This window comes from Manis pentadactyla, chromosome 3, assembly GCF_030020395.1.
Source record: "Manis pentadactyla isolate mManPen7 chromosome 3, mManPen7.hap1, whole genome shotgun sequence".
Lineage (NCBI taxonomy): Eukaryota > Metazoa > Chordata > Mammalia > Pholidota > Manidae > Manis > Manis pentadactyla.
Window position 1 is genome coordinate 59,394,010 of NC_080021.1, and position 27,625 is coordinate 59,421,634.

Here is a 27,625-nt window from a genome sequence, read left to right on the forward strand (position 1 = left end):
GTAATAGTATTTACAGTGTGACTTACTGAATATGCCATAATGTATGGGGGAGGCTGTTAGGGCACATTGCAGCCATCTGATACTGAAATCCAGTTTACCCAAATTAAGATGTTGCCTACTCCATGGCACATTAATTTACCTCCTTTTCTCATGTAAATAATACAAGTATACCTAGATGTGTTTTTCATTTTTTCTCTAATAATCTTCACAGAGGAAAGCATGAATGGTTATTTCTCCACCAATGAAAAGAACAAAGAAGGGAGAAACACATGAGTTTGTCCATTTGTTTGTATACATCTAAATAAACCTAAATAGTATTTCTACAAGGCTTTTCTACTAAGCAGAAATTTATTATTAAGATGTTGGAGATTTTTATTCCATTTAAATCAAGAAATGGCTATAAAATCCAGAAGGGATGACATTTTTTTCAGGAATTCTGTCTGAATAATCCTTTTGAAACTGGATTGAAAATTTCTGATTTTAATCTGATAAATAAAAGAACAAAGCAGTCTGAACCTTGTAACAGAAAATTATTTTGTTTCTGTGATAGTCATTTAATCTTCTTGAACACCTGTGGTTTGTTTAAGCTGCTAGGACGACTCTACACACAGTTGCTTCTACTTGGGAGGGAGTGTTTATTCAGTACCTATTGTCAATCAAATCTGTTCCTAAGCATTTCATGGTGTTAGCTTGCTCCATTTCCCGTCAGACCTCCAAGGCAAGATCATCATGACCATTTTGTAGATAAGAAAACTGAGACCCAAACAGCTGCCTGATGCATCTCAGCCAAATGAACTTCTAATACAAGCATTCTGGATGGAGAGGAAAAAGAGACCCAATTATTAATATGAAAATGTTGACCTAGAGTGTAGTGATGCTATAGACAAAAATATATGTGTGTTTTATTTTATTTAAACAAATACCATTGTCAGGCACTGTGGTATTTTTTAAATAAACACCCTTAATTTATGAATAGCAACTCATTTAATCTTCATAACAACATAATGAAATGAAAACAATTATCTCCATTTTACAGAAGAGAAAACTGAGGCACAGAGAAATTATAACATGTCCAAGATAACTCAGTAAGTGGTAAAGCAAAATTTAAGACCCTAGCAGGTAGGTTTCAGTGTCCATGCTCATCATTAGCATACTAAAAAGTTAAGTTCTGGTAGCTGGGCAGGTCTGTACAGAGCAATCACCAGTAGTGATACATCTTCATAGTGCTTTCCATAGATTAAAGATTTTTCAATTTTGTGTATAGCTTATCTCATTGAGAGTAACAAGGCTTTCTGTGCCTTTACTCTGGGTTTTATAAAGTATAGTAAAAGATGAAAATTAGTCACTGAAAAGAGAAGTTACAGTGAATGTTCAAGGGGCTTTCCTTTGGAGAGGGTATTTTCTAACAATGTATTATTCATTTGGGGGATTATAACATTTAAGTGAAACATATTCATAGAATTATTAAATTTGAAATACAAAGTGTAAAAAAGGGAACATTTTCCAGAAATATTTTTCTGCAGAAGAATTTTAAATCTCTCTAGCTTTAAACCGTAAGTTCATACGTATTTAGCACTAATGAAGAGTTGTTTATTTTTAAATGAGTGACTAAACTCTATCTCATGTAATATACTATTAAAGGTGGCACAAAAAGCATGTTTTGCAATTTATTCTTTTCATTTTTTTTCACATTTTTGTAGCTCCTTGCTTGTCCTTGGGAATTTGCTTTTTCAAACACTTCATCAGTCGGCGTCTGCCCCCTGTGGCGAGCTGAGAAGGCAACAGTCATATTGTATATAATAGTGTGGGTACAGAACGTGCGTGATGGCGACCCCTGCGCTTCAGCACAAAATCAACCCTGTGGCTTTTTAGGTGTCGCAGGGACTGTGAGGACTAGGAGAGGGGAAAGCAGTCCCAGGGTGCCCTGTGCTTCTAAGGGAGGCTGAATATTGCAGGGCCACCTTGGGACGCATTCACCAGCCAGAGAAACCACTGCCAGGGAATAATCAGAGTGGGGTAGAGGGTTTGTTGTTTACCGGGGGCTCTGGGAGACCATGAGACAGTCTCTTATGGCTCAGGCCTGCCAGGTTGAAGAGAAGTGATCTCAGTTAGCTTGAAAAAGAACACAGTCGATCTATCTATGAAATCTATGTTTGTTAGAGAGTGGCTATGCTTTGTGGAAAAGAATAAGTCAAAATGGAGCCTTGATGTATTTAACATTTTACTTTGTTTTATCAAAGAGCTTCTAAATTATTCACACAGAGATATATACCTTGTTAAAATGTAGTTATGCTGACATCAAATAGAATTTTTTTTTATTCCAAATGCAAATATTCAGGCAGTATCTTTATTAAAATTTATTGATACATTGCATATATTTGTAAGTAGTCTGAAGAGAATAAGAGGTTAAAGGAGGTGAAGAAGGAAGACTGTATCAATGCTGACTCTGAATTAATATATTTCCCCCATTCAATGTTTATAATTTATTTTTCTACTGAGACAACATTGAAGTTATGGTGGAGAAATACCACTGACTTCAACTCAGAAACGGGAATTAAAATACCTGTTTCTCATCAAGTGTGGTGGAAAGAAGTGGGCCAGCTCACAGTCAGGGGAAGTGATGGAAGGCAACATACCAGCCAGTGCCGTTAAGAGTCCTGGATCCACTCCCAGGTTTCTCACTCATCTGCTCCATGGCCTTGGGTAATTTACTTAACCTCTGTGAACAACAATTTCCATAGTTACAAACTTGGGTTGATAGAGTTACTGTGTGAAAAAACTCTGAGAAGCTTTAAAGTCTGGTACAGAGGCGAAAAATAAATCCAGGGTGCTCCCAGGAACTGCATTCCCAAGAATTGTCTTCTAAAAGATACCTGGCATGCATCAGGGCAATGACTTGGAGGTTTGCTTATAAGATGCTTGACTTTTGAAAAGGGTATTTTTCTGGAAAACTCAGGACCCGTCATTACTGGAGAAATAAGGCTGGTAGGGTCCAGATCTGCTTGTAGGAAACAGTTGGAAAATTTCCTTTCCCATTGCACACCCACGTATTATTGGTGGCAAAAAAATATTTGGAACTCTTGATTCTCCTGGGGCAGGGGGAACATAGACTATTATAAATAATTTAATTGATATGATATGGCATCTGTTGTAGGGCAAGATTTTAGGCACTTTATGTACAATAGAGCCAATATGTGAGCCCACATACTAAGACACACAGTTGATTGACTTTTTGATTTTCAACCATAAAACATAAAATGTCCTATTTGTTTGTTTTACTTGTATTGTTTTTTAGGACCTAAAGATTTGTGAACTCCCTCTGGTGGCTGAATAAAATATCATTTTTATATTAAAATGCTAAACAAACAGAAAGAATGAGAAGCTAACATCTACATAGAACACCTTCTGTAGAACAGGGAAGCCTTTGACTGTTAGGATATGGCACCCACCAGGGCATGGTGGTGATAATGATGAAAAAGAAGAACAAGAAGGACTCTATTCAGTTCTGATTTGGTCTGATTGCCACAATCACAGATGCAAATGACCTGGCAAAAAAACAAGCAGAGAATGCAAAGCTAATTATACCTTTCTTAAAAAGCACAAAATTAAAAATGAAAAAAATTCTAGAAAGCAATAATGAAATTAAAAAAAAAACATTCTGGAATTCACAAATAGTATCAAAAATTCCCAAGTGCATAAATGTCAACAAATGCAGCATCAACAACAATAAAGATACATATAATGCTTTCATTTATCTAACCAATATGTTGTCTCAACAACTTTGTTATCTGATCCAATTTTTTTCTGTCTGGTCACTCAGAGCAAAACTGCAAGTGCTTTACTAGAAAAGTCATCATTTGAAAGTCTGTTTGAGAGAAGGATCTATTTCTCCTTCCTTCTTTGCTAGTTCTCATAAAAGAACAGGATTTGTTTTTCATCCCTTCCTCAGCCCTTCCTCAGCCCCTCTCGTTTCCACGGAGCAGTGGAGCAGGGTCACTGTGACCCTTCCCTTTGGAGAGTGGACTGAAGGCCTCGCTGCCTGCTGGATGTGAGATGGAACTGAACATTTTCTTCTGAAGTCATAGGGAGTGTTCAAAACTCCTGCCCATTGTCAGGGTTCTTTATCAATGACATTTTCTTGGCTGGTGACATAAACAGCACTAAATGTGGTGGTATGTGGCTGCTCTGAAGGTAGAGAGAGAAGTGAAACAGTGGTTCTTACTTTTGGATAATTTTCCAGGAGTGTGAAGACTACCACCTGCTCCCAGTCATTCCAGCCTTCACCAAATCCTCTGTGCTTCTCTTTGCAAGTGGTCTCCTAAGGGCCACCATACAGAAAATAAGTCACATCAACCTCCTCTTACCTGAGGGCAATGGATTTTTATTACACCATGGGAAGTGAAAAAAATACAGAAGGAAAAGTTCTCAAATATGGGAAAAAAATCATTTTTTCCCCAGGTTTACAAGATTGGCATTCTTAGAAACCTCAAACACTTTCATGTGAGGAGAATGTATTTGCCCCCACTTCTGTGACTGCATTTCTATATCTGCTTACACATTCATCTTTATGTCACCCAGGCCATTTCTGGGGCAAATATGACCAAAGGGAAAGAGGGCATCTGTCTGGTCGGGTCACATTGCCTCGGCTTCCCCCAACCCTGGAGGGTGCTAGTGAGGTAGTGACTGAACAATATGAGAAAAATCTTAAGAACTACTGGTAAACTTAAGAAAAAAATGTGATTGAGAACGATTCCTAATGTGGGAAGTTGTCAGACTTTAAGGAGACAGTAACAGGCAGCAAGGACCTGTGTCCACGTGGCTGTTTCCTCCCTTCTCTCAGCCACTTGATAAAGAAGATGAAGGTGAAGCAGTTTTACGTGTGTGTGTGTGTGTGTGTGTGTGTGTGTGTGTGTGTGTATTTACTGGATCTAAAAAAGAGAGAGAGAGATTGAAAGGGAGAAAAAGAAAAAGGCCTGGGGCTGGGAGAATTTCTGAACATTCCATTTCCTCTGTATGGACATGCATGAACTGGGTAGGTACAGGGAGCACCTGACCTCACTGCCGTGACCACAGTGGGAAAGTAAGGTGTCCCCACTGTCAGCACCAGCCTATAAACATTCCCTGGTACTAGGAGTCTGCAGAGCATACTTTGGGAGAACTTCACAATAGAACTCATAAAAATGTAGTAGCTAAGGGAAAACTAGTAAGAGAGTTCCATGTATGTGTTACATATATATATACACACACACACACACACATATATATGTATACACACACATATATATATATATGTATGAAGACTTCCCCCAATTTGTGTGTGTGTGTGTGCGTGCATGTATACATACATATATCAACTGTCCAGGTTCTTGTGTGTCCAATTTACAATTCTTGCATGCCTTTGTAATTGTCTATCGATAGAAATCACAAGATCTTAACACTGTCTGCATAAAAACCTGAGGAGTTTTAAAAGAACAACAGCATCTGGGTCTCATACCCAGTGATTCTGATAATAGTGTCCTGGGATGAGGCCCAGACACTGGTATATTTAGGAGCACCAAGACAGTCAAGCTGCAAATCCAAGATGAATACTCAAAGGACACCCCCTTCCTTCTTGGCTTCAGCTTCTTGGTTCTCTTCTCACTCTCCTTCCTTTTCTTGCCCAACATTGTTGTTGAGGAAATCTCACTATTTTTCTCTTTCACTAAGAGCTGGTTCAAAGGGGCAAGAGTAGGGGTGAAAAATAAGCAAAAAGAAGGAGAGATGGGAGGGACCTAGGAGTTGCTCTGGACTAACTCCACCCCATACTGCCATGGTCCCAGCCCTCAGTGACTCTTCCGTGATCCCCACATTCTATTCCCCAACTCAACTTCCGTGTCTTGGTCACCTCTTCATCTTGAAATCTCCCTGGGAGAGCCCCCTGTACACTGGCACAGCCCCTTTCCTTCAGCTCGACCATGTCGTGTCTTCTGTAGGGATGGATCACTGCAGACTGTGTGACTGTGACTGCTGGATCAGGAATGGCCTGCCTGGCGATGCTAGGAAGCACTTGCCAGTCAGTGCCTGGCCCTGGGGGTGGACTTCCCTGTGCTAGGACATGATTGTCTTCTGAAATGCTAATTGTGACTCGTCTGGCCTGTTCCGCTGCCTAGTTTTCTTGGTTTCCCTCTAGGACTTGAAGCCCTTTCCAGACTCCCAAGGTCATGTGTCTGGGACTATATGTAATTCTTGTCTGGCCGTGCCTGCATCCAAGGCTTAGCTCTCCAGGGAACACACCTGGGTTCTAACTTTCCAACTGCAACGTGAATCACACCTATCATGCCCTACCCATTGGACTCGTTTGCTTGGTATACATACCTCCAGAGTTGGTAATGAGATAGACTCCTCACCATCTGTCTGCTCTCCACTGAGCCAGCCTCAGTAGCAAGGTCAGTGTCCTGGAACCCAAGCTCATTCTGCAGCTTGTAAGACCTCAGCAGGTCTAATGCCTGTTGGGAAAGCTGCATCCAAGCATAAAGCTCCAAAGTCTTTACCATAAGAACATAGAAAGCAAGCATGAGAAAAACTTCCTATACACTGAGACGCCTCATGCCATTGTATATTAACAGTGATAAGATTTCCATTTCCATGAATACAGTAGTAATATCAGATACACTACATATTAAATAGGATCCGTGGGTCTTCCTAAGATGCTGAATGCCACGACTAAGTTTGTTTCTATGAACAAAATGCATTGAATTCTAAAACATCCAAATAACAACTTGAACTAAAACATCAATAGCACTTGGTAGATGTAGGTAAAAGGTGCTTTGTTGAAAACGTTTTCCAAAAGGAAGTTTGAATAACAAAATCCAATCATCTTTTTGATATTTTTACTATATGTAAAAGAATACATGCTAATCAAGGTAAATATGAAGTAATTCCAGGTGGAGAATCAGCACACAGGAGTCTACATGGTTTGTATTACTGGTGATATCTGCAAGAGAGTGTGCCCTCATGACATCTGCCCAAAGTGGGTTGTGCCATGTCATAATTTTATTTACTGGAGAACCAATAAGTAGGAACGGTGTGCACTTGTTCTTGTTGCGAGACACCCTTAGGTTAGTAGAAGGACAGAACAAGTTTGCCCTTCATCATAAAATATGCTATATTGCAACTCATAGAAAAGTCAGCATGTCCTTTTCCTTTTAAATGCTGAGGCTGGCCTCTCCTCACTGGGTAGGTGTGTTCACATCTTTTTCCCAGTAAGGTCTGATTTCATCTGCACCACTGACCATTGGTTTCAATCAGCTTATAACTCTTCCTCTATGTGAAATTTTTTAGCCCTAAAAGAGAAATCTAGGATGACAAAAGGATTTGATGGTTTCTGTTAACATCATCTTATCCAAACAAAAATTCTCCTTAAAATGTTCATATGTTACTCACAGCAAATTCGTGATAACCAGACTAGCACCTTCATCCCAACTTGTGCACAAGAATATATTGCATACATTTTGGACTTTCTCCCAAATTGTGTTTTTGCCAAGAACCACTAAATTCAGTCACTACCAGGTGACTTGCTCCCTACTAGGCAGCCTCATGGCATGTGGTTAAATCCCTGTGTCAGCAGCATTTCAAATCACTGCACTTTGGGGGTTGCTTTTAATTACCAAAATGAAGAATGTTCAGGATTCCGAGGCACAGGGTCTGCTGCTTCAGTTTGCAACCTCTGTGTGCTACCCTCTCATGGTGCACAGCAGCAACAGAGACAGTCCATCCCCAGGGCAGTTTCCAGAAGATCAGCTAGAACTTTCCTCCTTCTATCCCACTTAAAAATCATGTCAGAAATCAAATGAGTGACAATGATGTTATGACAAGTAGAACCTTGAACACAGTATGGTTTGTCTTTAAAAAGAAAACTCTATAATACCACACACTTGGAAGTATCAGGAACTTGCAATGTATTTCACAATACATCTCAGCACATCAAGGTGTCACAACCACATATTTGAAAAGTACTCGTTCATAGGTTTCATTGCTGGACAATGGGATACCACTTTACATGCATTGCTTCATTCAATTCTCACAATATTCCTGTAAAGTGGGAGGTGAACATGTTATTTCCCACATATTTAAAGTTCCTTTCATATAAAGGTGAGACCATTATTCAAGTATTGCAGTTCTGTGTTGCACGCAGGGGGCATTGAAGCATGAACGGAGGGAAGGAGGGACCAGAAAAAGAGGGAAGACAGAGGGACATTTTTATGATTGAGTGCACAAGGCTCACATTCAAAAGGCTTTTCCTTCATTCTTCCTCACCTACGATTGAGAAATGATGCTGTTACACTGGTATTTTACAGTGTCTGTTCTACAAATTTATTTTTCCTTTGTGATGAGTTATAGGAAAAAAAAGGAACTGAATTCAAATCAGTTCTGGGAAGCGGCATATTATGTTTGTCTTGTAGACTCACATTGCCCTTTGCCATATTAAAGTTGCTGAAACATCCTTCAGTAAAGAATTGTGTTTAATTTTGTTTCGCTTGTGTGTTACTAACATTTATCTGATGGTGGAAACCTTTTCTCCTATATAGTTAACATGGGAACTGGATCCTGAGGAACACATTTTGAGAACGGGTACATGAAGTGCTAGTTGTGTCATGGTTCAAGTAATCAAGTGCCCTATGGATATTTTACTCATTTTTTTATTTCAAAGAAAAAAGTGGGCAACATCTTATGATAATGGCTTATAAAGGCCTTCTCTGTTAAACTGATAGATATAACCAAAGGGGAAAAAAAATGAAAAAAAGAAAGAAAATATTTATTTGTTCTGAAACTAATAAATACACCAACAATAGATAACAGGACTTCACCAGGAATTACTACTAAATACAGTAAGTTTGGATCAGTGGGAAGAAACACATCAAGGGTGATGTGAAACTGCCCTTTCTGAAAATGTGCAGAGAAATAACTAAAGCAAATTCTGCCAATTATCAGGAACAGTGAGTAAATGTAGAACAGGACTGGAAGCAGGAAGCTTTGGGAGAAACAGACTTCTGCCCTAGACTGTCCCTAGTGCTCATGCCGCCTTCCCTAGTGCCTGTGCTTCTCTTCCTCCTCTGTAAGGGCACTAATTCCATCATGAGGCTCCCACTCCCATGACCACATCTAAGCCTGAACAACACCCAAAGGCCCCACCTCCAAACACCATCACACTGGGAATTCAACACATGAATCTGGGGGTGGGGGACATAACATTTAGCCATAACACCTGCCTAGCTACATTAGGTGAAAAATTCAGAATCAAAGTGTACTCCTTCATACCCAATCCAGGAGAGACATGCAACCCCCCGACCCCATATACCTGCACCTCCCACCTCCTCCCACTCTGTGTCTCCCCAACCCTTGCCTATATACACACACTGGAACTCACACTACGTGCTAGAAGTGAAATCTAGTACATTTTCCCCAATACATATAGACAGCAAAACAGAAATACCCATGGCCACTGTTCTTTTCCTACCTGCCTTAAATACAATTGAATTTATATTTAAATTTGAAAGATGAACTTAAAGAAGTCAGATGAGCAGAAGAAGGAACCATGAATAATCTATCTATATCACTTTAGGAATAAAAGCAGTCCTGCAGTCTTTATTCAAAGATGAGTAAAAGCAAAAAAATTTGTTTTAAAAAAAAATATGGCAGAATCATACAGTATTTGACCTTCTGTGATTGGCTTATTCCAGAGATCAGCTGTACCACATTGTGCCTCTAGATAACAATACTGTATTGTGCACTTAAAAATCTACTAAGAGGATAAATTCCGTGTTGTGTTCTTACTACAATAAAGTTTTAAAATTGGTTAAATAAAAGAAACAAATCAAGCATTTATGCTTATTTTCCTATTAACTGTATCACTGAGTAACCCAATAGATTAAGAAAAACATCACCTTGTAAAATTATTCCTGTTGCTGAATGAAAATAAAATCAGAAAATTTGAATATTAATATTTTAGGACCCCCTGATGTTTAGTGGACTTAAATTTTGAGCATCAGTGGATGTTAATGTTAAAAAAAAATGAAAAACAGACATTATGTGCTTCCTAATGAAAGAACACAGCATGACTACAGTTTTGGCAAAGAAGTCTGGATCCAGTGGCCAATTTACAGGAAATACAGAAGACAAAGAAATATGGTGAACTGTGAAAAATTCTGTAGGTCCAATTGCCCAGGTTCCTCAAAATACTTCTTTAAATGGGAAGAAAGGGAAGGAGAATGGATAATTTAAAAGACATTTAAAAGTAACAAAAAGCTTTTAAAAGTGGGCATGCATTCTTGGGTGATAAAATCATAAAGAAAGAGAGGAAGTGATTATTATCAAAATCAGAAGAGTGAGTCCTTTGGGATGGAGAAGAGCCGTGATTAAGATAGGAAATTAAGTTAAATCCTAGGGATGTTGTGTACAGCATAGTGACTGCAGTTGACAACACTGTAGTGAGAATTTGAACCTTGCCAACAGAGTACTCTTGAAAGTTATCATTACAAGAAAAAAATTTGTAGCTATGTGTGGTGATAAGTAAACTTATTGTCGTTAATTATTTTGCAATATATTCATATATCAAATCACTATGTTGTGCACTTAAAATGAATACAATGTTATATGTCAATCATGTCTCAATTTTAAAAATAATAAATAAAAAATACAATTCAACAAAGAAAGATCAGAAAATGGAGGGGCTTCTAGGATGAAAATTGCTAATGTTCTATTTCCTGACTAAGTGATAGTTATTAGGATTATTCACTTTATTTCTGTTATGTAAAATAAAGTCTTGAGATCTACATAGTATTGTGTCTATAATTAACGATACTTGATTGTATACTTAAACCTTGCTAAGGGAGTACATGTTATGTTAAGTGCTCTTATCACAAAATAAATAAACTACTACTATTACTACTAATAATAACAAAGGGGCTAGGAGGAAACTAAGAGGCAATGGATTTGTTTATGGCTTGTGATGGTTTCATGACTGTATACTTATCCCCCAAATCATCAAGTTGTATACATTAACTATATACAGCTTTTTATATGTCAGTAATACCTCAATAAAGTGGTTTTTTAAAAGGTTATTCATTTTATAATAACTCATTAATCTCTACATCCTTTTTTTTGTTTTCTTTGTGTTTTATTTTACAGTAAAGGAGTTAAAAAATATGGCAGAAAGCACGAAAGCATGAAAAACATACGCGTATTCTTTGCAAAAAGATGCACTCCAGAAAAGAGAAGAAAAATTTAAAGAGAAACTAGAGTGTCAAGAGAATTATAACTTATGAAATAATAGAAACTGTTATCTATAGGTAATTCCCCTACTTTTCAAATTCCCATGGAAGTTATTTTATATAAATTTATATAAAGCATTTAAACTTATGATTATAAGTTTGAAAGATGTTTTTCCTGGGCAAACATAAGTGAAACAAATTGTCTCAAAACAAATCAACAATAAAATAAAGTACTGATAAAGCTACTATATAACAATGAAGACTCTTATAGGGTAATTCTTTCAGATTTCAAGGAAGAGTCTAGTTTTCTGAGCACAGAGAAAGTTCCACTTTATGTAAAGTTAATGTTACCCTAAAATAAGTCCTGACCAAAACAGCATTCAAATAATAAAACCACAGACTCATCTCGATATAAACCTAACAGCAAAAATTGCTAAGAGAATGTTAACATTTGTAATCCATTGCTGTATTGAAATTACACAGTTATATGACTAACTGATGCTCATTCCTAGAATGTAAGAACAGGTTAATGCTAGAAGGCTTACTAATAATATTTTCTCAAAAATAGGTGAAGGGAAAACACTTTGTAAACATCATAGGAGCCCAAAAAGCATAAACACCTATTTGACATTTTTCTTAACTTCTTAATAAAGATATTTAACATGATTTAAAAAAAAAAACAAATAACCTCAACAAACAGCCAGAAGTCTTTACTCTCAACATTATCATTACTAGAAAAGCAATGTTCTGGAACTAGAGAATGTTCTAGAAATGACATGTTGTTCTGGACACATTGTTCTAAATGTTCTAGAAATAACAAAGGAATTGTTAAAAATATTTTCAAATATGAAGTATTAATAATTGAAGGAATCCTTACATAACAGAGACTCAAAATCAGTTAAATAATGTTTATTTGCAGATAGAATAGTTTTCTACATGAAGAAAACAAGAACATTAAGTAAAAATAACAAAGTAAGAGAATGCCACAAAGGCATCTGATTATAAAATTAATAATTTAACTTTCAGTAAACAGATACCTAGAATAAAATAAATATTTTCCATTCACAATAGCAATTTTTGGACAGTAGCCTTACAGACATCAAACTGTGAACAATGGGAGATGGGATTACACGTGCTTTTCTCCACTTCTTTTTTAGTTTTCCATACTACTTTGAAAAAAACACAAAGCATCAATTTTGTTATCAAAATTTAAAAACCTATTTCTTGAAAAATTGAAAAATAAAATACATGAATTTTACTATATTTTAATATATAATACAACTTAACAAACACACACTTAATGGAAGTATATTTTTAGTTTTCATTTTATGTGTTCTTTATAAATTATTTATTGTATTTTATGTATTATTTATAGTACTGGAATAGTCTTCAGAAAATGTCTTAACTTAAGCCTTTATTTTCAAGTAGGAAATTGAGGGCCCCAAATTTACAGAATTTGTATAAGGTTTTCAATCAATGACAAAGAATTAAAACTGAAGACCTGTGATTCTGAGTGCATATTACTTTCTTTACCTAATTTATCCTACTCACTTCACTCTCTATTATACCAAGAATAATGATATAACTTGATTATCTTTGTTTAAGTTAACTTAGATTTTGGAGTGTTAATAAAGCCCTTCTTTCAATTCTCACTGATACTTTGAGCTTGGAGTCAAAATTTATCAATGGAGACTCAGTCCCACCTGGCACTGACGACTCTTGCGTGTATATTTTCTCATCTGATATGGACTGTTCTGCCACAGCTGTAAAATGACTGTTTTTTGCTAAGATGATGTAACTAAAAATGGGAAAGTGTTCTTCTTTCCAGTGGTTCCTTTTCCCCCTGTTCTCCTCCCTATCCATCTAAGAGTGGAACAGAAAAGGATATCCATTCACACAGATACAGGTCTTCCTTGACTGTTTGTAAAACTCCTTCAACAGAAGTAAAGGTTTTGTGTCTGGAAGCCTGATATTGCTTTATTAATAAAATGTGTTATACTAATTTATAATCACACTTCCATGATCCCAATCCACAAACTTGATTCAGAAAAAAGAGATCCTTCTTTAAAATCTAGTCATAAATCCAACCTTAGCTAAATACAACCACCATGGTCAACATTAATATTATTAATATAATAGAGGAATATATCACACAGCACAAACAATTACTGCTTGGGAGAGTAGGTAAATAATAAAAGTGCAAACAGTACAGTTTTGACAAAGAAAGGGAGAATAATTACAGGTCTACTCATCAGGGAGCAGAGGCAGAAGAGGAGAGAGGCTCTGGGTGGAATTCAAGCAATTTTTGACTAACTCTTAGAACCGGATTGCTCCATGCTGTAAGGGTGAGGATCTAACCCCCAACCCAGCTATGCACTGTGGTGATTTAATCTACACTTTAAGATGACAGCAGTAGCCACATTCAACCTAGCCCGTTCAAAGATCCTCAAATCTCTCTTTGCCCTGGTATCATCAGTTTCCCACTCAAGACTGGATCATTTTCATTAATATTCAAGCCCAATGTTATTCTTTCGATGCTTTTTATTTTCACTTAGTGAACACACACATTCAATGCTCCTGATCCCATCTCCCTTTAGCTTCCAGCCCATTACTCTGCTCCTTGGACATAATAGCTCCTGTTCCTTTTCCTTCTCCTGCCTCTGCCACTCAAGTTCTCCAGTGACCTTTGTGTTGCTAAATCCACTGACCAGTTTTCAGTTTTCATCTTATCAGACCAACTGGAAGCATTTAAAATGGTTTTTAACTTGGCTTTCAGGCATGTGCCAGATTTTCTTCCCCCACACTGGTTGGTTATTCCTATTGTGTTCCCTTTACAGCCTCCTTCCTCTTCTCCCAGATCTCTCAATGCCAAGTGCCTCACACTCTGTCTTCACCACTTGGGTGATTGTGCCCTGATTCATGGTTGTCAATATCACTCTGTCATGAAAAACACTCAGATTTACATCTGTAGCTCACAATTCCCCCTGAACTACATATTCATTTATCTAAGGTGCTGGTGTGACACTTACAATTAAAGTTAACATCTCCAAAACAGAGCTTTCCTCTCTCCAAAATCCATTCCTTTATGCATCTCAGTGAATGGAATCACCATCTGCTCAGTTGCTCACATCAAAAGCCTTGGGCTTATCTTGATTCCTCTCTTTCCTTCACATCTTACATCCAATATGTTAATAAATTCTAAGGATTACCTTCAGATTTCGTATATAGGATCTAACTTCTCCCTAACCCCTCACTACTACTATCCTTGGAGAAATCACTAACTTCTCTCATCTGGATTATTACAACATCATCTAAACTGGTTTCCCCGCTTTCAATATCAACCCACTTGTCTATTCTCTATAAGGCAGCCAGAGTGACTCATGTAATATCATTCTTCTGCTTAAAACCCTGCATATAAAATAAACATGCATATAAAATAAATAATTCCCACTTTGGGATAAAAGCCAAATTATTAAAATTGGCTGCAAAGTCCTGCACATCTGTCCCCACCATATCCCCTGTGACCTCCTGTCACATCACTCTCTCCTGGTCCTTCTGCTCCAACTACCGTGGATTCCCTGGTGTTCTTAGAAGCAAAGAGGAGCCCTTTTATCTCAGGGCCTTTGCACTTGATATTCTCACAGTGTACATCCAATATGTTAACAAATCCTGACGGATCTGTCTTCAAATTAATTCTAGAATATGATCTCTTCTAAACCCAAAATGTTCTCCCATTTCCCCCCGAATATCTATAGGGCTCACTCTGCTCAGACATCACTTTACCAATAAAGCCTATCCTCATGGCAGCCCCTAACACTCTGGGTATTCCCAAACCCCCTTACATTGCTTTATTTTCTTCATCCACCTCATGATCTTCTTACATACCATTCAACTTATTATTTAGTTTGTTTTATTGTCTCTCTCCCCTTACCAGAATCAAAGTTCTCTAAGAGCAAGGACATTTGCTGTTTTGCTCAGTGTTTTATCCCCACGATCTAGAACTACACCCAGGACATAGTAAATCAATGAATAATTGACTGAGTAAGTGAATAAGTGATTCTGAATGACTAACTCATCACCATGATGGCATTTACAAGAATGTTGTGCGCTCAGGGTAATCCTGTTGCTAATATCAAAAATAAGAGCATCTTACATTTGCTCAGCAACTTACTTATTGTTTATTGTTTACATAAAGTGTTTATTCTATAGGTCTTTTTGCTCATCCACTTACCAAAATGATTTTCTATAAAAATAAATACTTAATTTAAATCTAAGAGAATCAACAAGGTGTTTCTAAATAGCTGAATATCTTTTGAAACCCGTGAGATCCCAGGATTCAGGTATTGTGATTTTTCCCACCCTGCTTGCCTCATAACCTCAGATGTCCCTCTTTCCTCTTGCTTGTCAAAGTATATTTTAAATGTGTTTAATAAAACATGTAGCTCACGGTATCATAGTTTAGCCTGTAACCTGTGCACCCTGTGACCTCTGGCACAGAGAACTGGCCTGGTGGTGCACTCGGAGGCTTCAGGTACAAATGCCACCAAGGTAATCTCCCACACATAACTGGAAGCGTTTAGACCATATACTGACTGTAGGTGGACATGCTGCAATGAAATCTTTTTGTTAAATATCTGTTTGTGACAAAAGATGATAATGTTTTCTGATTTGTGGAGTATGCAAAGCTGCCTAGAAAGATATCAGATTGAAAAAATGATACCAGATTATTTACAGAATTGGTCTGTGTCTTCAGAAGTTTACAAATATGAGCCTGTCAATATTTGGAAGGCTTGTCTTTAAAACACAAAAACAACATCGATACATGTGGGGTTTTTCTTTTTGCCTCTTCCAGATATTAAAAAACACAGTATTAAAAAAATTAAAAATAATAACAGATTAAACAACTGCCAACAGTTTTTAGTTTTCTTCACTATTAAACCAACAGACCAGTTCTACATAGAGTTTCAGTTGTAATTTCCCAGGAATTCATAATGGACAGTAACATTTAAGCTGACACTATAGGACCTGATGTTTCTACAAATGCAGAAAACTGATCATGTGGCTGCTGTGACCAGCTGTTTGTGTTGGTGGTACTAAAAAGTTTCATCTTCCTTTTTCCCTAGAGCCATTGTAACCCAGAGTCAACAAAAACTGAAAAGGTGAGTCATGCTAAGGCAGTTCAGAAGATCTATCTCATGAAAAACAAAGACCCACTACCTACACAGAAGACTAGGGACCTGGTCAATAAACCTGCCTCTGGTCAGGCTGCATCTGGTTAGGTCCCCCCGCCCCCTCTCTGACACACACACACACACACACACACACACACACACACACACACACACATACACACTCCACCTTATCCCACAGCCATCACTCAGACACATTACTGATCACAGCTTGTAGCTTTTCAGTTTTGTAGGCTGTTATAGATCTTGTTGACCTTGTCAGATTCTTATGTTAAGGGAGGAACATCTACATGTACTGGTTAGAGAACCAAGTATTATTGCATCCTAGTATAAATCTTAGAACACACGACATCTAACTGGAAAAACAGTAAGATAGTTTCTCACTATCTATTCTGTTTATCTCCAGGCGTTGTAAACATCTCCATGATTGTCAACAACTAGAGTGTTTCACTTAACTGCAAAAAAAGGCAAAGGTGTTTCCATTAGCCTGGCAAAATGATTTTTAGTTCTCAATCTACATTTTACTTTCACATAAAATACTGAATGACTAAGTGAAGAAATAAAGTGCTAACGAAAGAGCTCTGAGGAAAAGAGCTGCTTCCCCTTCCAGGTCCAGGCTGCCTGGATCTCTGAATCAGGCGTTTCCCCTCGTGACCGGAAACATCTCTGCTCCGGCTTGTCCTCCTTTGGTGTGCTGTGCACCCCGGATGTGGACAGACCTCAGCGAACTGCTAAAGGGCAAGTTGTCCTGAATGCACCGAATGGATATTCATGTCATGAGGATGCTCCTTAAGGAATAATTCAAAAGCACACCGCTGAAATTGTCTTTTTTAATGTAGGTGAAAGCCAATTAAGTTTTAAGATGAGTGTATTCATTACGAAGCCTTATCCCTACCTAACAGCATATGCGCCAGTATAAATCACAGTAGATTGCAGAATTTCATGTTTTAAAAAATAGGAAATAATGAAACTGAAGAAATGGGTGAAGGTGGTCAAAGATACAAATGTCCAGTTAGTTAAAAAATAAATAAGTCCTGGGGAAGTAATGTACAGCATGGTGACTATAGTTAATAATATTGTATTGCGTATTTGAGAGTTGCTAGGAGAGTAGGTCTTAAAAAGTTCTCACTGCAAGAAAAAAAATGTAACTATATGTGAGGTGATGAATGTTAACTAAACTTTTGTGGTAATTATTCTGTAACATGTATATACATCAGATCATTAGAATATCTTAAACTAATACAATGTTACATGTCAATTATATCTCAATTTAAAATAAATAAAATGAGAGAAAAATCAAACTGTCAAATTCCAAATGTCTTTTCATCCTCAAATGGGGGAAATACAATTTTTAAAGATTTATAGATTATTCTATGTATTTTTGGAAACTTTTGAACATGAAAATACATTGTAAAATCAAAGGCGCTAATAAACTGAAAAATTGTTTAGCATAAATGATGTAATAGGGTTAATAAAGCCTAATAAATAATGATGTTTTATAAATCAATATGAATAGCATAGTAGAAAAATAGGCAAAGGACATGAACAGGAGTTTTACCAAAGAAGTACTAAAGACCAGAAATAACACTTTATTGCTCAATAAATATATGAAATTATAAATCTTCAGTAATGATAAAAATGAAAATTAATAACAATAGTGCAATGATTTTTTATTATAGCCTAGGTTTTGATGTGGCTCTATATTAATCCCCACATCTCAGTAACTTCTCACAAGAAAATTGATCTCTCATTCATGTGACAAGTTGTTATCAGAGCTTGGAAGAGGGCTCTGTTTCAAATTGTTACTTGGGAATCTAAACTGAGGACGGGCCCTCCAAGTTAACAGCCATTCCATCTGAAACCTGTGCCCTTCTCAGCCAAAGCTGCATGAGAAGAGGTTAGAGAATCACACAATCTTTTCTCTGAGTTGGCCCAAAAGTAACATGTCAGTTCTGCTCACAATTTCCTTGACTGGTGCTCACCATATGCCTTCCCAATTTCAACATTGCTCTCTTTGCCAACTTCTCAAACTGGCAAAGAATAAGTTAAAAAAGAAAGAAAATCTGTTTTGATCAAGATATTTTTTGTCAAAAGACCAGTGTGAACAAAGGGAAAAAGAAATGAGGCTGTATGACACATTTAGAATTCTGCAAGGGATTTAGCTGGGAAAGAAAAGATGGTAAGAATAGGTTGGGAGGTAAAGAAAGACCATTTGACAAATGGCCTTAAAGATTTTAGACTTTACTCTGGAGATAATGAAGGCTACTGATGAATTTTAAGCAGAAGAGTATTAAGATCAAACGTGCATTTTGAAAAATTGTTCTGGCTGCTATAAAAACAATGGTGGTAGAAAAACTTGGGACTAAGGGGTCAAAGAAGACCCTACTGTAGGAAGAGAAAAAGTATAACTTGAAAAATAAGAATGTGTGCTACATAACACATTTGGTGATGTGTAGTATATTAGTTCAAGAGAGGGAGATCATATTGCCATGTCAATTTCATATGAAAACTAAGCATTGTCAACTAACTTCAATAAACCAGACTACAAGATATAAAGTTAATACTGCAGCTGATTTGCAACAAGAGTTTGCAAAACCTTTTTTCCAACTGTTTGTGCCCCCAAGATCTTATCCTTGTGAATCCTTTTTTTTTGGATGCTGTGCTCTCCTTACAGTTACTGTAAGGATAGGCTTTAAAAGATAGGTTTTAACAAGCTGAGCCTGCAGTAAGTCAGCTACCTTCAACAGTGTGCCTTCTCTCTTTCCAAAACCCACAGGCTACTTGTAAACCTTTCCTGATTTGACAAAGGAGGATGATTCTTGGTGTCATCTTCTTGTAGTAACTTTTTTCTTTCTTCTATGTGGCTTATTCATTCTTCCTGTCTATGCAGTTAATTCAAAATCCCTTTGATACCTGTTGCCTTTCATCCATTATCACACCTCCAGCTGACTTAATAACCCACCCGAGAGAGAGTAGATTGTAGGAGTTAAGAGCACAGACTGCACCCAGACGCCTGAGTTCAAATACTAGTGCCATCATGTAGTTACACTCCGACCTTGAGCTGGTTACTTAGCTTCTCCATATCTCAGTTTCTTCTAAAATGAGGACAAAAATAATACCTGTCTGTGGAAAAAGCTACAAAAATGTCTCCAGTTCTTTGCTGGATCCATAATGTTAGCACTTTGACTTTGCAGCTCTTCTCATCAAAAGCGGAGTCTGTTCCCCACTTCTTAAACTCAGACTAGTGTTTTGACTTGCTTTGCACAGTAGAGTATGTAGAAATTGATAGGGTGCAGTCTGAGCTTAGATTTCAAAAAGCATTGTATGCATCCACTCTTTTTCTCTTGGAATCTTGCTGTGAACTTGGGGATAATCTCATGCTAGCATTTTGAAAAATCAGAGACCACATAGAAAAGGGCCAGGCTGTCCTATCTGAGGCCATCCTAGACCTCCAACTCCCATCCAACAGGGCAGCAGACTAAACAGGTGAGTGAGCCAAGCCAAAGTCTCTTGAGCTTAGCCCAGGTCAACAGAAACAGAGACTTGTGGGGTAAAAGGCAATTGTAAATTGTTTTACAGGTTTAAGTTTTAGAGTGATTCGTTATACAGTATTATTGTGGCAATAGATAACAAATACACTATCTCACAGAGTTGAAGCTTAAATTAGTTGATCTATGCCAAGTACTTGAAACAAAGGCTGGCATTTAGTAAGCATTATTTAAATGTTTGCTTTTATTATTATTTACTGTAGTAGTAGTAGTAGTAGCAGAGAAATGGGATCTGGATTAGAAATACAGCTCTAAGAACAAGCATAAAGGTGACCAGTAACTACAATAGGTGGGAGCACTTAGAAAACATTAAAAACCTAATTTCACCTGCTTTTTAAAATTCGGCAGATTAAAACAGGCATTTATTTCTGCTATGTCTAGAAACATCTCAAAACTTAAAGGAATACAAAACTTTAAAATTCCACAAAGACAATGAGTGCAAGAGGTTAGCAGAGTGAAGACTTATGTATTTACATTTATTTGCAGAAGTGATATCAGTTAGAAGAGAATGGGTTCTCCTTAACAGAACACCTCCATCAGATCCTATGGGGTGAGGAGTCTGGCTCACAGTGAGGCATTGAGACAGGTGTCTCTGCACCTTAGTTTGATTCCAGTCCCACAGTCCTACCACACAAAGACAGTCTATGTGTTTCTGTCTACTTCCCCAACCTCTAATAGGAGTCTAAAGAGTACTTTCTAAGGAAACGGAAGCTGAGGGAATGAACTTTGGAACAAAAAGCAAAGTAGAAGGGAGAAAATGGTGAAGAGATGAGATAAAGAGGGTTAAGGAGATGTCTGCCTCCAAAGAGTAGGTCTCCAGACCCCTCCCTTCCACCCTGGCAGTGGCAGCCAGGTTTATACCAATTACCCCCTTCTAAGAGACAGGAAGACTCTTCTCTGCTTTTTCTAAGATCACAGAGAACAGAACAAAGAAAGAGAAATAAAGAACTCTAATAAGTGGAAGTAATGCAGGTTAATTTAAGTTCACTGCTCTCCTTCCCTCTCAACATAAAAGGAAACATTCCAGCCAAAAATAAGGGATTGGCTTCTATACAAAAGGAGGAAAGAATCAGAGAACAAGGGCTAAACTATGGTGACTCTTATTACCCACTCATTGCTTTAAACTGAGCCACCAAAAACTCATGTCATCATTATAACTTTCATAGACTTAGAGCCTGGCTTTTCATCATCTGAATGGCCCAAGAAACCTCAAACCTTGAATTAAGATGGTCCCAAACTGCAGGTGCCTCCAGAGACCTGACCAACAGTAGTCCTCTCTGGAGGAGGGTACCCATCATTCTAGACTTCCAATTATTGTTACAAATGAGATTTCTCAAAACAATGTCTGGCATACAATATGTTGTGATCTTAACCAGGCACACAAAGAAACAAGGCCCCATGAGTGAAAATAAAATGAAACAACAGGAAATAAAAATATGCTCACAAGTACTTGATATGCTACCCTTATCATAAATAAGTAGTAGTGTAAGAAGACTTTGAAACATGCTTCCTTTATTCAATACAAAATAAAAGAGCATGCTTAACTATTTTAACAGGGCACTATAACTATAAAAAGTGATATAGCACCTTAAAAAGGAAACAAATAAAAAATAAGAACAAAAAGACATAATTACTTTGGGAAAAAAAAGTCTATGGGATTTATCATTTGGTTGGACATAATTAAAGAAAGAATTCACAAACTCAAAGAAAGAAGAAACTAACTAGTGTAAAACACTGAAAGACAAAGGAATGAACACCATGGAGGAAAGGGTGAGAGATTTCGAGGGTATAATGAGAGAGCATAATGTCTCAGAAGTAGAAGACAGAGAAATATTTGAAAAAATAATAGAGATTTTTCTAGAATTAATAAAGGATAGCAAGCCATAGATTAGAGAAGCTCTCTGAATCTAAAGCAAGACAAATAAAAGGAAACCCCCAGTTAGAAATATGATAGTAAAACTTTAGAAAAATTAATGACAGTAAGGAAAAGTCTTAAGAGCCATAGAAAAAAGGAACAGTTCCTTTTCAAAGAGCAACATAGGTTATGCCCCAGATATTCTACGTGCCTGAATAAAGTTTACAATGTAACCTTCAATAAAAAATCTCTAAAATAAACCTAAACACTGCCTGTGAGTTAGGACATTCCACTGTTGGGTGGCTCTAAATGTTAAGAAGTGCTTTCCTTTGCTAACCCATTATCTCACAACTCTTGTATCCAATGGTGTTCTGGGAAATGATACAACATTTCAGTCATTAGCTGGTTTCTGTGGCCGGAATGCTCTCACTGTGGCTGGCTTCCAGCAACTAATGGGATGTCACTGAATGCAGAGCTATGAAGGGATGTATGCAGTCAGCTCTTGCCGTCCAGAATGAGCCAGGGCTAGTGCACTATTGTTGTATTCCTAATTATGTATTTTCTTTTCAAGTTCTTTAGTTATTTCCCCCATGTGGTTAATTATCTGTGGAATATTCATTCATTCAGTGGATATTTATCAAGGGCTTACTATTTACCAATAAATTTTCTAGGAACTAAGTTTACATCAGTGAACATAAAATGTCGACATAGAGCTTATGTAGAGAGAAAGAGACAATAAACAAACAAGTAAACATGCAATGTATCAAATGCTGACAAATAATATGGAGAAAAAAATATGGTGATGAGATAGAGGGTGATTTTATGTGGGGGAAGGCCTCACTGATAAAAGAATATATAAGTTTCTTCTCTGCTTTCACTCTGTCATAATGCTGTCAACAAACTAAAGAGGAAAACAGGTGGTGTGAAGAAAGCTTAATGTATGAAAACTCTAAGAAAAGCTTAGTTATTATTTTTTAAAGAATTCCATAGTTCTTTCTGTTTTTTAATTTTTTTCACTGTTTTTGAAAATCAAATCCACAGCCAAAACACAAAAATTTTAACAATAATATACTACAGGCTCTGCAAGCTCGTCTATAGAAGGTTTCTAAAACACATTTTGAAGAATGGTAGGATGAATATAAAATAGGTGTATAAATACACAAGATAGTCACTTTGGGGGGAAAAAATCAGGAAAGAAAAATTCCAGAGTGTTAGAATATTCACAAAACCTTGTATTAGTAATCAAGATGCCCAATATTATAGATACTTATATTGTCCAGTGAGTGTCTATTTCAATATAAATTGCTAATTTTAGAGCAGTTTCTTCTTGTGATCACCCTTACTCTATCAGCATTACTAAGATATAATAAAATATAACTGGCATTTCACACTTATTAGAGGGCACAAAGTATTTAATATATATTGGACGAATATGGAGGAGGTTTGCCCAAAGTAGTAACGAATCAATGAAAATATCATTTCATCAATAAATGTAGTATTAAGGTTATCAATGTAGTATTGCCCATTCAATTCAGAGAGAATTATTTTAAATTCACAGTTCCAAAATACAAATAAACTTTAAAAGCAACAGCAGAAACACTACCTGCCTAGTGTATAAAATACATTTTATGGACTCAATTTATGCAACATCACCTTCCATCTGCCAAGACTCATACTTATAAAATCTATTTATAGGTGCCTTGAAGCCATTATTAGTCATCATAAATATTGCTGCAACCAAATAACTCTCATAAACCAAATGTTGCAAATAAAAACAAGTGATTCTGGAATTATTTCTAGAGCCAGTCTCCTCAAGTTCAAGGTTTTTTTTTATGGGAGGATAAAATGACTACAGGAGATCTTTCAACTAAAATTATATTATTTATAATTTAATACTATGTGGAAGTAGAAATGTTTAATTAAAAAATGTTTGACACAAGAAGCTATTTCATGTTTAATTCTCTTCTCCTTCACTTTTGCTATTTCCATATGACCCTTGCTCGGACATAGAGGACACACGAGTAGTTATAGAAGACACACAATACACACAAATGTATATGTACACTTGGTTGACATTAAACCTATCTGGAGACCATTTTTAAAAAGGAAGGCTTATTTTATCTTTAAAGTGTTTTTCCATCTAGATTATATGAAGTTTGAGAACCTCAGGATAGGAATTGTCCCTTATGCCACATTTTTAACATAGCCAAATATGCTAGATATTACTGTTGATATCATATACAAATGATGAAATCATTACTGGATTTGATCAAATATATAACTAAATGGAATGTGTCTAAAAGGTGGAGTCTGTCTGTATCTAGAATTCCTGAAGTGTGAGATATCTCAGTTAATCTAAACCCTGGTTATCAGCGGGTAAGTAAATATTGCAGCATGAATACATGCATCTGCCTCTCAGAGGACATTAGCCATATGTTTACTGAGTGTCTGTGATGTTTGGGCACTGTGCTAAACACTGAGAATAGAACCACAAACAAGATCAGTGTCTGTCCTCAGGGAACCATGAAAGTCTAATAGTGTAGCATATGCAACAGTTGAAGTAGCTGTCCATTCATTCAACAGATTTACATCAAACACCTAAGACAAGACAGCCCTTGTGCTAGGCTCAAAATATACCATAAATAAAAGAGAAGTCTGTGCTTTCAAGAATTTCACATTGTAGGGAGCAAATCATCAAAAATAATTATAATATAGCTGATAAGCATTTGATAAAATAAGGACCTAGTCCATACAATGACATTAGATAGAACATCCCTTTGGAAATAAAACCTGAGCTTATCCTGAAGGACGCCAGGACACATTAAGCTGAAAGGGCAGCATGTGCAGAGGTAGGGAAGTGTGAAAGTTGGAATGATTTGAGGGTTCAGGATGCTGGGTGGGGCATCCAGGTGACTGGATGGCAGGAGTATGGCACCAAATCATGAAGCACCTTGTGTTCCATGCAGAGTGTCTGTGGACACTGCCCTTAGGACACAGGAAGCCATTGAAAAACTAAGCAGGAAGGGATACAGTCTGTTTTTTGTTTTGTTTTGTTTTGTTCAAAAACATCTCTTAAGAAGGTTTAAGGTTGAGGAGAGATAAGAGGACCTAACCAAGGCAATAGGAATGGAGAGAGGACAGTCACTAGCAAGCAGACAGTATCAAATAAATTGTAATAATAAATTTTGTCATTCCTAGGTTTCTAACCTGAAGAATAAAAGGTACAACTAAAGTATTATTCTGGAAGAATATATATAGGGTGGAAGAATGAGGCAGAAAATATGTGTTTTTATCTGTTGAGCTTGAAGTATTTTTGAGAAACTTAGAGATGCACCACAGTCTGTTGGATGATAGAGCTGGAATTTAAGGTCAGGTAGGACTGGGCTGGAAATACAAAATGTGGGACATGAGCATAAACAGGTGGTTAAAACCTGAAAGTGGATGATATGACTCAGGAAGTGAGTGCAGCATGAGAGGAGATGGCCAAAGGCAGAACTTTGGAGAATAGAAATGTTACAACAGAGAGCAGAAGAAAGAATCCAAATAATGAGAAGGAAAGAGTTAGTCCATTAGATGAGAATTATGAGAATGATGTCAGTGGAAATGTAGGAGGGAAAAAAATCCAAACAAGAGTGACTAAGTGTCCAATGCTTCTGAGATGTCAAGTAAACTAAGAGATGAAATATACCCAGATTGCTTTTACAAGACTGCAGCCAAACCAAGTGGCTGACCATAGAGTACTGGAGAAAATTAGGGGCCATTTACATATAATGCAGCTATTGCAACAAAACAAGCAAGTCTCTGTGTTCTGGTATGGAAAAAATGTTCACCTACTGGGGGTAGAAGAAAAGCAGTACAAGAAGGAAAGATAGGTAAAACTTGGAACACAGAACTTCTATAGCTGAATTCTCTATAGCTAAATTCTCAAACTCCATGTGAGAGGAAAGGAGCGGCACACAGCAACAATTCACCGGAGAATTTTGCTTTATTAGGGAAAGGTGCTGGGTTATATAGGAAGGGGAATGGGGTGATTGTGGTGTCACTTCTACGGGGCTGGTAGCTATTGGCTAGGTGCTGGGATTAGGGGGGCGAGGGGTGATTGGGCTTCAGGTGGCGCCGGCGGGAACCGAGGACCCGGAAGAGAAGCAGGAAGTTCGCCATCTTATGGGTGGGGGCCCTTCATTCCCCCCTTTCTCCTCTATGGGGTTGTGGATGTTGCTTTCTCTCTGACTGCTTCCTGCTGAACGGGGGCAGAGAAGGGAGTGAGGGCTTGAGGACTGGGAGGAAAGGGTTGATAGGACTCCCCACAGTAAGGACGAGTAGACGTGGACTTCTTCAGGTTGGAAATCAATGAAGGTTCCCTGTAACCATAGGTCGAGGACTTGTTGATTCTAATGGTGCTAAGAGGATACGGGTGCCAGAAGCCAGGCGTCTGCGGCCATTGTTTCCAGGAACAGTTTCCAGCGGAGAGAGGGGTCCATCTCAGTGTGTGGTGAGGAGGTCACGTGAGGGTGAGGGATCTTCTGTGGCTAAAAGCTGGTAGTTCCTGAGTAAAAGCTGGTTGAAAGTTTGATTAGAGATTTTACCAACTTGGGATTTGATAAACTTTACAAGGCAAGAAGAGACAGGTGAGGAGAATGATTATTATAGGGCCTGCAATGGGCCACAGCCAGGTGAGGAAGGGGTTTGTTAGTATTGAAGAGAATGGGTTGGAGGAGTAATACTGTGGGTACCGGGAGTTACCCATGTAGTGAATGGCGCAAGACCAGTAGGGACATCCCCTGTAGGTGTCTGGCCATCACCTGCAACAGGCTTGTTTTTGGTCATAGAGGAAGCAGAGGTAGGGAGAGTAATCGTAGCTGCTAGTGAACACTTCGGTGGAGGGAGGAAGAGGAGGTATAAAGGCTCGGAGCAACCTTTCAGAGGCAGTCTGATGTGGCAATGAGGGCAGTAATTTTTGTTTGATGCTGTGTGTAAGTCTGTCTGACTTTGAATCGCCATACAAAGGAGGCTGGGGTGGCGGGGAAGACAATAGGAATGAGGAAAAAAAGCGAGAGAGAGCGAGGGAGCAGTAAAGGAGGAAAAAGTCATGATTCGGGTATGGATGGCAAAGGGGGTGAATGGGATTTTGGAGGAAAGAGGACAGTAAGGTCAGGAGTCTGGAGGGAGGGAGAGAGAGTCTGTAAACTTTTGTAGGTTAAGAGATCCTTTAGGTGATGTGGGGACAGAATGGTAAGGGGTGCCCCGAATTTCAGTTTATGAGCTTCCTTCTGCAAGAGCTGTCCAGCAGCTAATGCCCATAGGCAGGGGCCCATCTCTGAACTGTGGGGTCTAATTGCTTGGAAAGATAAGCTACTGGGGCAAAGGATGGGCCATAATATTGGCCTAGGACTCCTAGAGCTTGACTGGACCTCTCATGAATGTATAATGAGAAGGGCTTCGACAAATCAGGAAGATGGAGAGCTGGGGCTTCCACAAGGGCTCGATGGAGCTTAATGAAGGAGTATCGGGGTGAGGAGGATAATGGTTCTTCAGGGGGGCCCTTGCTGAGGTCGTATAGGGGTCTTGCCAACAGGGAGAAGTTAGGGATCCACGTTCTAAAATACCCAGCCAGGCCTAGAAAGGAAAGGATTTCTGTCTTGGTTTTGGGAACGGGCAGGTCAGAGAGGAGCCGTTTTCTGTAAAAATCTTGGGAGGAGGGGTCCAGAGGGATAGAAAAAAAAAATGCATTCTTGAGATCTAGGACTGAGAAGTGGGAGGCCAAGGCAGGGATCCGCGATAAAA

The 27,625-nt window shown here is 37.9% G+C and overlaps 1 long non-coding RNA gene across 1 annotated transcript in view; it reads right to left on the minus strand.

The window, feature by feature from the left end:
- Positions 1-349: 349 nt before the first annotated feature.
- The window catches only part of LOC130682872 (uncharacterized), a 70,193-nt gene continuing 42,917 nt past the window's right edge, over positions 350-27,625 (minus strand). Inside the window, exons 2-3 of the long non-coding RNA XR_008996269.1 lie at positions 2,637-2,719; positions 350-812 (exon numbers count right to left, since the gene is read on the minus strand). This is a non-coding gene — a long non-coding RNA (uncharacterized LOC130682872). The remainder of the gene's footprint in view (positions 813-2,636; positions 2,720-27,625) is intronic.